Source organism: Macrotis lagotis, chromosome 4, assembly GCF_037893015.1.
Source record: "Macrotis lagotis isolate mMagLag1 chromosome 4, bilby.v1.9.chrom.fasta, whole genome shotgun sequence".
Taxonomy (NCBI): Eukaryota; Metazoa; Chordata; class Mammalia; order Peramelemorphia; family Peramelidae; genus Macrotis; species Macrotis lagotis.
Window position 1 is genome coordinate 69,688,639 of NC_133661.1, and position 12,005 is coordinate 69,700,643.

Sequence of the window (12,005 nt, forward strand, 5' to 3'; positions counted from 1 at the left end):
ATTTTACTTTTTTTGTTTGTTTTATTTTGTGGTTTTTGCAAGGCAATGGGGTTAAGTGGCTTGCCCAAGGCCACACCCTAGTAAATTATTAATTGTCTGAGGCTGTTTTTGAACTCAGATTCTCCTGACTCCAGGACTGGTGCTCCAGACACTTCATCACCTAGCTGCGCCTCAAATGCCATTTTCAACAGGAAATCTTCCTCCCCTTTCTTAATCCTAGTGTCTTTCCTCTTATGTTTATTTCTGATTTTTCCTATATATAACTTGTTTGCATATATTTTTTGCTTGTTTTCTCCACAATTAGACTGAATTCCTGGTGAGTAGGGGCTCTTTTTATCTCTTTGGATTTTTGAAACAGGTAGTACAATATTTAGCACATAATAAATGTTTCTTGACTGAATTTTTGACTTCAGGTTGAAACTGTCCCCCTTAAAACTGTCCTAGGGGTGGCTAGGTGGTGAAGTGGATAAAGCACCGGCCCTGGAGTCAGGAGTACCTGGGTTCAAATCCGGCCTCAGACACTTAATAATTACCTAGCGGTGTGGCCTTGGGCAAGCCACTTAACCCCATCTGCCTTGCAAAAACCATAAAATAAAACAAAACTGTCCTAGTTGCCTAGTTTTTGCTGAGCTATCCCCAACCTGGCCATGACAAAGCAGGCCAAAGACAGAGTGCCAGTAGATCAGATAGAAATTTATTAATTACTTTCTTTGTAAAGAACCAATTTGCAAATCATGGGGTTACTCCATCCTTTCCGCTCTACCTTGCTGTTGTGGAACCAGATATTTTATACATAATTATAAACGAGCAGGTAGATCATAGAATAATCAAGATTTGGACTTTGAGTGATCGATTTTCCCAGGACAATATAACAATTACATCATTATAACTATCCAAATAGGAGTCCTAGGAACAGCTGGGTTGATTGTATAATTTGGGGGTTACAGTACAGTACTTAACACAATTCAGGGCAGGAGCTGTCATGATGGACAGATGACTTCTGTTCACTGTTTTCCCAAGCCACAGCCTACCTGTGAAAAGGATTTCTGGAAAATAAGTTTTTAACTTCATTATATGAATCATATTGATCAATATAAAATAAAAAAACTTTTGACATGGCTAATGTCTTCTGAATCTGCTCACAGAAATTCTCTGCCCTCTCAGAACTCATCCCATGTCTCACATGCATCCAATACCCCACTTATCTTTCTTCAACTCAATTTTCATTCTGCTTATTCGCCTTCTATCTTTTTGTTATCTAGGCAGCTCTAAGGTTAATTTTTGTGGGAGCCCCAATCCCTTCTGCAGCTTTACCTCCTTTTCATCTCAACACTAGAGTACATTTCTCAATGTAAACAGAACTGTCTCTTACTTTCTTGACTCTAGATGAGCTTTGTATCTTCTTCATGGAGGGGGTGGCCCTTAGGAGGAACCTTGAAGAAAGAGTAAAATTTCAACAGTTGATGAGTAAGTCTTAAGGAGAATGTGTTCCCAGAAGACAAAATTAGTTGCCCTGAGTAAAGGTTTCAGAGAGACTGAATCTGACTGGTTGTTGTTGTTGTTGTTACTATTCAGTCATTTAAGTTGTGATTGACTTTTGGTGAAGTTTGAAGTTTTCTTGGCAAAGATGCTGGAATAGTTTGCCATTTTCTTCTCCAGCTCATTTTACAGATAAAGAAATGGAGGCAAGTAAAGTTAAGTGACTTATTCAGGGTTACACAGATTGTAGGTGTCCGAGACTGGCTTTGAACTCAGGAAGGTAAGTTGTCTTGACTCTAGGGCTAGCATTTTTTACTATATATAAAAATAATTGAGGCTATCTAATAGTGGAAAGAGAAGGCTCAAAAGGTGCTGGGGATTCCCTGTTGCTCTTGTCTTTAAGTGAAGTTTTGTCAGGGACATCATGGGGGGTATTATTGTTCATGGATGAGTTGGAAGTAGATAACCCCTGCAGCCCTTTCCAAATCTAAGATTTTGTGATTCTGTGATTTTTGATTCTCTACTTTTCCTCCTCTCACAGTGATATAGTTTCTAAGTCTTGCTGATTTTTCCATCATATATCATCTCCCATCTCTCCTCTCTCTTTTCTCTCTCCCACTACCCTATTCCAGGTCCTATATTTCTCACTAATAGATTATTAAAAACCTTCCAAACTATTTTTTCTGAGGTCCCCTTCCAACTCTTGAGTCTTCTTTTCTCTCCAATCCCTCAAAATAATCTTTCTAAGGCCTGACTGCATCATTTGATGAATCAGCCTTCACTCATTGCCATTTGCCTTGATGGTAATTACAAAGCTCTTAGCCTAGCATTTAAGGCCCTGCACAATTTGCCTCCAACCTACCTTTCCAATCTCATTTGACATTATGCCCTTTCCCATATTCTGTCTCTTCCTTGACAGACTATGGTTACATCCTTCTGTTACTGTAACTAGCTGTTACATCTCCTCTCCTGGATTCCCTCTGTCCTTGACAGTTGAAATGTCTCTCTCTCCTCAAATTTTCTTCTAGCACTTTGTTTCCATTTCTGTTGTGTCTGTATAACATTTTCTCTGGTATTGTATTTCTTGGATACATGTTTTATACCTCCTGTTAAGCTATCTATGTCCCTGAGAGCAGGAACTGTACCATTTTTATATTTTTGTATCTTTAGCAATTAGTATTGACATTGATATTTTGTTTTGAGTTGTTTTGCTGCATCTCACTCTTTGTGTCTCCATTTGGGATTTTCTTGGCAAAGATGCTAGAATGGTTTACCATTTCCTTCTCAGCTCATTTTATAGATGAGGAAACTGAGGCAAATAGGGTTAAATCATTTGTCCAGAGTCATATAGTTAGTAAATGTTTAAGGCCAAATTTGAATTCAGATCTTTCTGACTCTAGGCTTAGCATTCTATTTACGATCTAGCTGTCCTCTTTGACATTTAGCAATGTTCAATCAACATTTGATTGAATTTAATGAAATCTATGTTCTTTAAACACTAAAGACAATCAAAGCAAATTCATTTATATTAGTAAGTTTTGAAGTTTCATATAGCAGCAGACCTTTCCCACAATTTTAGTATGTATGTATATATATATGCATATATATGTATCTGTATCTCTGTCTATCTGTCTATCTATCTATCTATCTATCTGTCTGTCTGTCTGTCTGCCCCACCTTCTAATACGCCAGTGATTCTCAGGCTAGAGCAATAGTATAGTATATCTGTTGATCAATGCACATCAACTCATTTTAGGTTCTGATGCCCCAGGAAACCACAGGATTCAGGTATGGGGATTGCTGGGCCCATAGTGGGTATACTTTGCTTATTACCTTCCTTCACACAAATTCTCCCAGTCAGCAATGATAGGTTACTGGAGCATTGGACAAGGTAGGAGAAAGGCAGAGGAAGAGATATCTGTGAGTTTCTTTGTCCTGAGGCCACGTTATGTTTTTTTTTTAATTTTTTTTGTTTAATTTTAATTGTTTCTCTGAAAAGATGCTAAAGTAGGTGAAAAACTATTACCAATTACTTCTAACAATAGGAATGTGGCAATACTTTATTCAGATTTAATTTTGAAACTGCCATGATTCTGGTCCCTCTTGCCAGGCCTTCAATTGAAAGGAATACTGGGCAATATACCCAGATATACCCTGCTGAACCTTAGGTCATTAAGTATTTAGACACTCCTCCAAAACCATGCTAAGACTATACTTGAAGTGGTGTTTATCAATTCAGTCACAGGAGATACCTTGGAGAAGAAGGAAATTGCTTCCCCTTCTCATCCTACCCCTATTCCCCCATTCTCTGCTCCACTGGATATCATTCTACAAAAGTTTGATATATCAGCCAAGAACACTGATGCACAACAACAACAAAAAAGACATCTTGGAGTCCAACACTTCCATAGTTGTGTAATCTGAATTTAATCTCCTTGTCTCTCTTACTGTACACATAATTGCTTCATGAACAATGAAGATCAGTTTCAAATTGTTTCTTCTCCTTAAATATACTCAGAATAAAGATGCTGCATGAGTAGGGATGTCTGTATACTTTCAAAGCACCTGCTCACTTCCTACCCCTGTAATTTGGAACAAATACATTAAGCAGGGCAAAATGGTACAGCACCCATTATATAAAAAATGTACATTCTTGATATCAACTTTGAGGGGAAATTAGAGAAAACATCATCATTCTGATTCTGTGCATCAATCTAGTCAATAAAGAAAATTCAATGTTTATAATAATAGTATACTTCTTAGATACTTAAGTTTATGATTTCATATTGTGTATTATAAAATAAATGTGGTGGCACTGAATTTGATAGTCCTAGGATTTCTATGCATCAGGATTTCTGTAGATTACTGGATGCAAGGTAAACTGAGGCCTGATGAAGGCAAGAGAGAAACTCAAAGTTGCTCATTCATTCCTCACATTCTTCTTCATTCTTGTTAACCTTCTTCCAGGATTGGCTATTTGGCTTCACAGTTCCTTAACATTTCTGCGGTGAGCATCATCTCTACCTTGGTTACTACCAAGTATGGTCAGTTTGTACTGTATTATCACTTAAAACTACTCTACCTCCAATGTTTCAAGCTAGGACCATCTCCAGTACTCCTCCTCCTTATGCTGACACTGTTCGACCCCCTCATCCTAACCTCCAGTATTTTAACCTTCCTTTTTCTAGTTGATCTATCTCCTGCTAGCTTTGCTCAGGGCACTAACCAGTCCCTAACCCAGTGGTCATCCCCTCCCTTCATCTTGCTAGCAGCTAAAATTTTTGCTCTCTTAATCTTTTTCTGTATTTACCCTAAAAGTGCTCAACCTTGAGTACTTTCTCCCCTCTATTTTCTCACCTTTTGAACTGGCAAGGGTTGCTGAAGGCCATAAAGTCAGCCTTTCCATTATAAATTCGTATTTTTTTTACATTTAGCCAGGTTCTCCTTTTATGGACTCATTGGACTCTAAGAAACCATAGAGTCAAAGAAATGAATATTTGAGTGGATACATAACATGGATAGACAGAACTGTGCACTGGCAAGTTCACAAAGTACCTTGTGGGATTTGGGCAACATCATACTTAACCTTTCTGAATTCCAGGTTCCTCATCCATAAATGAGAATATTAATAATACCTGTAGCACCTAATTCATAGGAAAGCTCAAGTGACATAAGGTATGTAAAGCACTTGGCAAACTTTAAAATGCTAATAGCTAATAATAATAAATCCAACCTTTTAACGCATGCAAGAATTCTCTGCATAGCATCCTTAACAAATAATCATCTGGACTTTGCTTGGACACTTCCAGTGACAGGAAAATTAGTACTTCACAAGGCAGACCATTAAAACTGTATGAAGTTCCAGTGGTTAGTTATTCTTTGTTTTAAGCTGAAATTTGCTTCTATCCATTGGTCCTAGTCATACTTCCTGCAATCCCACAGAGACTAATTTGCACTCTCTTCAACATAGATAACTAACATTTCTTTTACTAAATTGTTTCTTCTAGAAGACCAGCATCCTGATTCCTTCAGTTGTTTCTAGGTCTTTTACTACTCCCATTGCCCTCCTTTTGAGATGATCTAATTTATCAGCATCCCTTTTAAATTGTGTTCAGGAATTCCAGATGTAGTCTAACCAGTGCATTGTATAGGAAGAGAACTATGATCTCCTTTTTCTGTAAATAATAATAGTAACAATGATAATAAATATCAGACTCATTATTTTGCCTTGTAGATCAGACCAAGTCTCTCCCTTATTCAATAAATTCCAATGGCTCCCTTATGCCTCCAGGATCAGATAGAAAGCCCTTTGTTTGACTTTCAGAGCTTTTTTTTTTTTTTACAACCTGGGCCCAACCTAATCTTCCAGGCTCATTTGTACCTTGTTCCTCCCTCCCATATGCGCCAGTCAAATTGGCCCACACATAGTATTCTATCTTCCATCTTTATGCCTTTGAACCAACCATACTTTGGAATTTCCATTACTACCACCCACCACCTCTACCTCAGATAATACCTCACTTCCTTCAAATATCTCCTACACAAAGTCTATCCTAATTCAACCCCCCCTTCCAACTGAAACCACCTTGAATTTATTTTAAATTTATTTTGTGTAACACATATAGATATTTAATATCTCTCCCAATAGACTAGAAGTTTCTTTAGAGTAAGATACATAATAGTCACTTAGTACAAGACTATTGATTAATTAGTAATATGCCACAGACGACTTCTCTCCATTAACAAGCATTTGACTTGTTACATTCAAATAGAAAGAAGAAAGAAGACAGTTCCTTCCTTCAAGAAGTTTACATTCTTTTCTTTTTTCTTTTTAAAATTATTTAAATATTTTATTTGTTTTTCCAACTGCATACAATGGTAGTTTTTACCAATCTTTTTTTGCAAGGTTTTGAGTTTTACAATTTTTCTCCCTCCCTCCCTTCCCTCCCCACCACAGAAAGCAATCAGATAAACGCTTTACATTTGTAACCTTGCTAAAAACATAGATCAAAATTGAATGTATTATGAGAGAAGAATCAGAGCCAAAAGGAAGAGAGAAAACATTAGAGATAACAAAATTACATAAATATTACATAAGACACTTTAAAAAACTGAAGATAATAAACTTTTGTCTTCATTTAAACAAGTTTGCATTCTAATAGGAAAAGACAACTAAGGAAACTGAAAAGCCAGGAGTGTAATTGGGAAGAGGAGAGAGATTTGGCTGACCTAGGTGCTCTCCTTAAATAGAGTTTCTGGGAGGAGCCATCCAATCAGACGGAGAGGCAACAGGGCTTGTTGACACTTTCAATGTGTGAATTCCAGGGCTGGAGTGAAGCTTCAGGGTGGAGAACTAGAACATGGTAGAGGAAGACAGGAAATATGCTGGAGAAGAAGACCCCATAATATTCATTCTGTTGAATCAATATTACTCTAAGGAGTCTTTAGGGATTGATTGGTGTATTTCATGACTTGTGAGCAGTTTGGAAGAACACTGGTGTTTAAAAAAATTGCCTTTTGTGTTAGGAAATTATGTGAGAATACTCGATGACATGCAGTTTTCCATATGCTATCCCATTACTAAATGCCTAAAAAATGGCATTTAGGGATGGTGGCAAGGATTTTAATTGTATTTTCATTGATATTAGGGACTTCCCAGGGGAGCAAACTCCTTGAAATTCAGCTCAACCAGAACTTTCTCTGCAACTTCTAGCCCCAGAGAATTGCCTAGACTATTGAGGTTAAATGACTTGCCCAGGGTCCTGCTGCCAGTATGTGTTAGAGGCAAAACCTGAACCCAGATTTTCCTGACTTCAAGATCAGCTTTCTATCTGCCATGGCATGATGCTTTTTGCTATATAAAAGCTATCATTCCGGAATCATACCATCAGAAAAAGAAGTAGTCTAGGAACATAGCAAAGTTGGGGGTGTTTGGTTAGATATTGTGTTGGGCTGGTGGATATGCATTGTCTAATGGTAGCTATTTCTAGGGCAGAGGTGTGGAGAGGGAAAAAAAGGGTGGGGGGAAGAAAAAAAAGAAAGCTATACGACAATTTTATAGTTTTTTTGTTGTTGTTTTTAGATTTTTTTCAAGGCAACAGGGTTAAGTGGCTTGCCCAAAGCTACACTGCTAGGTAATTATTAAGTGTCTGAGGTAGCATTTGAACCCAGGTGCTCCTGACTCCAAGTGCTCCATTCACTGGGCCACCTAGCCGCCCCAATTTTATTGTTTATTTAAAAAGAATAGTGAGTTGTATACAAAAGATTTGCAGTTTGATATACATTTTTTTCTATTTTACTATGTTATAGAAAGGCGTGTTTTATTTCTTTAGAATAAAATTAAATTAAATTTAAAAACAGATCTAGAAGAAAGCCTCCTCTAGTGGATTGGCTGGACCCAGAGGATTTATAAGGGGAATGGAAAAGAATTGCACAGGATAAGAAGGTGTTGAAAGTTTATGATGTGTGTTTGTGTGTGTGTGTGTGTGTGTGTAAGGTTGGGTCAGGGTGAGGCACACTGATGAGATAATGTATCTATGGAAGGATATAATTATATACTCATATAGCAATAGTTTTGCAGCCTCAGCTTGTACTTGCTTTTTGTTTTTTGAAGGGGGGTGGAGAATGGGATACAAATTTCAATTTAATCAATATAAAGAATTATCCAATGGGTGTAGGAAATCTCTTCCCTAAAGCATCTGAGCATGTGCCCCAACCCTGAGCATGTGGCACTAAGAGAGAAACATATTGACTTGCTCATGGCCACTGAGGCCAGCTCTTTAGGCATGTTTTTTGTTTGTTTGGGGTTTTTTGATTTGGAGGGAAGCCTCCATACAAGTTATTTCATATTCTGCTTCTAGTCTAGCACTTGGCACATTAGTAGTCACATGATAAAGGCTTATTGATTTATACTCATCTCTTTTATAGGAACCTCTATTAAGTTTTAGCTCTCCCATCTTAAGTGTGTAAGATTGATTTATTGAACCTAAGGGTTTGACTTTATGAAAATTTTTAGATCCTATTAAATTTCATTATTTTCATGTCAGCCCATGGGAAGGTTCCTGGTGTACATGCTAGAGTTGTCTGTTTAACCTACCTGTCCCAGGTGCCCCCTACACATTACCAGTGGGCACATCAGGGATCAGGCCATAGGTCCAGAGATGGTGGGAACCTGGGTAGAGAAAAGAATGGGACACAGGCCAAGGAATTCTTTTTTTTCATTCCAGTTGATTCTCTCCCCTCCATTCCCCCCACCCCTCCTCACTTATTCCTAGCAACAGTCCTTTATGGAGATGAACCAAGCTAGATATAGGGAAAGCATGAAAAGAAACTAGGCAGAAAGTCTGGGTCATATTCTGTCTGGAGCATAGAATCATGAAGAGAAATAGTGGGAGGTAAGATTGGAAAGATAGATTGGGACCAGAAGGACCTTTAATGCCAGCCTAAGGAACCTGGATGTCCTATGATAGTTAAGAGAGATCTATTCTGGGGAACAGGGAAATAATACAGTCAGAGATATGGATTAGCAAATATAGTTAAGTTTTGTGATTTTTATGCATCATCTTATTGGATCTTCACTATATTCCTGGAATGCAGGATATTATCCCCATTTTACAGGTGAAAAAATTGAGTTTGAGAGAGGTTAAGTGACTTGTTCAGGGTGAAACAGTTGTCTGAAGCAGGACTTCATCTTTCCGACTCCAAGACCTGTACTCAATCTACTGTGTCACATAGCTGCCATGAGATAATTTAATGTGATAGTAGTGTGGGAGGGACTCATAGCATGAAGACTCATTTGGAAGTTATTGAAATGGTCCAGGAAAGAAGTTATAAGAATCCGGACTAGGGTGGTTATAATGCCAAGGTCTTCTTTTATTTCTCATTGTCCCTTTCCTCTCTTCATTAATTTTAATCTCCATATCTCATATTCCACTGCCACTACCCAGGAGGTGAAGGACTCTAAAAACCAAGCAACGATTTGTGGATGACTTTAAAGGTCAAAAAGAACAATTTGTACTTTATCATGGGAACAACAGGGAGACACTGAAGCTTCTTGAGTGGCAGAGTAGCCTTTGTTTTAGAAATATCAATTTGGCAATTATGCAGAGGGTGGAATGAATAGGGGAAGACTTGGAGGCAGGGAGACCAATTAAATTGTTTCCATAATCCAGTTAAAATATGTTTAGGGCCTGAACTAGAATGGTAGCCATGTGATTAAAGAGAAGGAGAGGATGGATGAAATTTGTAGGTAATTGATTAAAATTGGGAGATGAGGGAGAATTATTTTGAAGTTATAAACCAGAGTAACTGAAGGGATAGAGATACCCTCAATAAAAACAGGAAAGTTAGAGGAAGGAGTAGGTTTGGGGAAAGATGTAACTCAATGAAGTTTTCTGCACTGTAAAAATGAAGATCATGTTTTCATGAAACCATTGTGAGGAAGTGCTTTGTAAATGAATTAATAATTACTTTATGAAGTTATGAAGTGGGGGGGTAAATTTGCCCAGATTTTCTGGATATTTGGCAGTATAGTCCATGATGGCAGGGGGAAGTAAGCTGCAAGTACACTTTATTATAAGGCACATGGATGTAGAGGTAAACAGGACAGAAAGTACACAGGCAAGCAGTGAAGGGAGTTCAGAGGCAGATAGCCTGGTATAAGGAATGGGGTGAAAGACAAACAGCAATGGGGAGGAGGAGAGACACAGAATCACTCATATAGCCATGAATTAATTTGGGAGCACTTGACAACATGGACCCTTAGAAGATGGAAGAGGGCTTGGAGGCAGGAAGTGTATGGTCTCATTTTAGGTTTTGAGGGGGGAACAGATCATCTCTTATGTAGTCAGTTCATTAACATATCTAGATCCTCTCAAAGTTGTCAGTAAAACTTGAAAGTTAATATGTCCACATCATGTCAATGTTATTGATAATTTTTGATACTGGGCTGGTCTTACTATGAATATCTGAAACTTAACTGTTATTTATGTATCATAGTACCAAATAGTCATGACAGGAGAGTCTAGATGGCTTTTTTTCTGATTTAGTACATATTACTGAATGTGCTTTTTGTTTAATCTATGTTACAATTGATAAATCATGCTTTTTTATCTTTGGGAAGGTTTTTATGTGACTTCTATGTTTCTCTTTCCAATCATATTGCTACTTTATATGTGTTTTTTTTATGTTTCTTTTGACCTTTGTTCATGAAGAAGACCATGACATCAGGGAGGTGATGATAGGACATGCATAAATTGGATTTGAATCAGGGGGTACTATGCGAAGTCACTAGCCTCACTTTCTCCTCTGGAACCATCTGGGTCCAGTGGCCAGATATGAATCAGGACAACTGAAGATAGCCCTGAATTCAAGGTAATCAAGGTTAAATGACTTGCTTATTTAGTGTCTGAGGCCACTTTGAACTCAGGTCCTCCTGACTTTAGGACCTGTGCTCTCTATCCACTTCCTCATCTAGCTGCTACTTTATATGGGCTACTTGTGACTTGAGACAGGTGTGGCAGACAGGAGGACCAGAACAAGATACAATTTTAACACATAGGCTCTCAAACTATATAAATATGACTAATACTTTTGGTTCGGGGCATTCTATTTTTGGAATCATATTAGCAAGTTGGAGCGCATCTAGGGAATGGAGAGGGCTCAAAACCATACCTGAAGAAAAGAAGACTTGAGCGGGCTCAGCTTTAAGGATTTGAAAAACTATCTCATAGAATTGTTTCTCTTGACAAGCAAGAGTGGATGAAAGTTGCAAAGATACAGGTTTCATCTAGATAGGAGAAAAAAAATTATCCACAACTAGAGTTGCTAAAAGTGGAAGAGGGTGGAGCAGTATCTGTTCTTATCAGTTCTTATCTGATGAGTCCTCTGCTTACCATAGGTGATGCAAGTCGTTGGTGTTTGGAATGAGTTGAGTGGGTGCTAGGTTAATGCTTGGAAGTGAATAGAAAGGGAGGAGCTGATCTCTTTTGTAAAGGCAGTATTTCTTCCTCATTTAGATACCCACACTGAATGCTTAGGTGGGGTCTATTGCATGGAAATAGCTTTAACTATTGAAATACCTGTATCATTGAGTAGGTAGGCAGAATTCAGAATTAGACATTATCTTTTACCTGGAACTACCTACTGCTTCCTTGGAGATTCCAGACCAAAAATTCTGACCCTGCTTTAATCTCATGTCTTAAATTGACTTTCAATGCTCTGGCCCAGATAGAAGCAAGGAGTTTTGGTTGGGGTGGAACTGAGTCCTTGTGGGTGGACTGTACTCTATTCAGACTCTTAACTTTGTGTAGGTAGAGGTGTATGTGAGCTCATCTGCTTGGCCTGAGGTTCTGCAACCTCCTCATCTGAGCTTTCTTGCTTTAGGTTCCAATCCTTTGCTCCTACTTTTTTCTATTCTTTTGTTGTTGTTCAGTTGTTTCAATAGTGTCTGACTCTTTTTGACTCTATTTGATGTTTCCTTTGCACAGATACTGTGATGGTTCACCATTTTCTTCTCATTTTACAGA

General features: G+C 38.1%; 1 protein-coding gene across 2 annotated transcripts in view; it reads left to right on the forward strand.

Moving 5' to 3' along the window:
* GRAMD2A (GRAM domain containing 2A) overlaps positions 1–12,005 on the forward strand; it is a 79,638-nt gene that overhangs the window by 16,313 nt on the left and 51,320 nt on the right. Inside the window, exon 1 of one of the 2 annotated variants that reach the window (XM_074233046.1) lies at positions 6,415–10,851. The exons of the other annotated variant lie outside the window; for it this stretch is intronic. The gene's annotated coding sequence lies outside the window, so the exon portion shown is untranslated. Of the gene's footprint in view, positions 1–6,414; positions 10,852–12,005 lie in introns of those variants that run through there. 2 annotated transcript variants of the gene reach the window in all.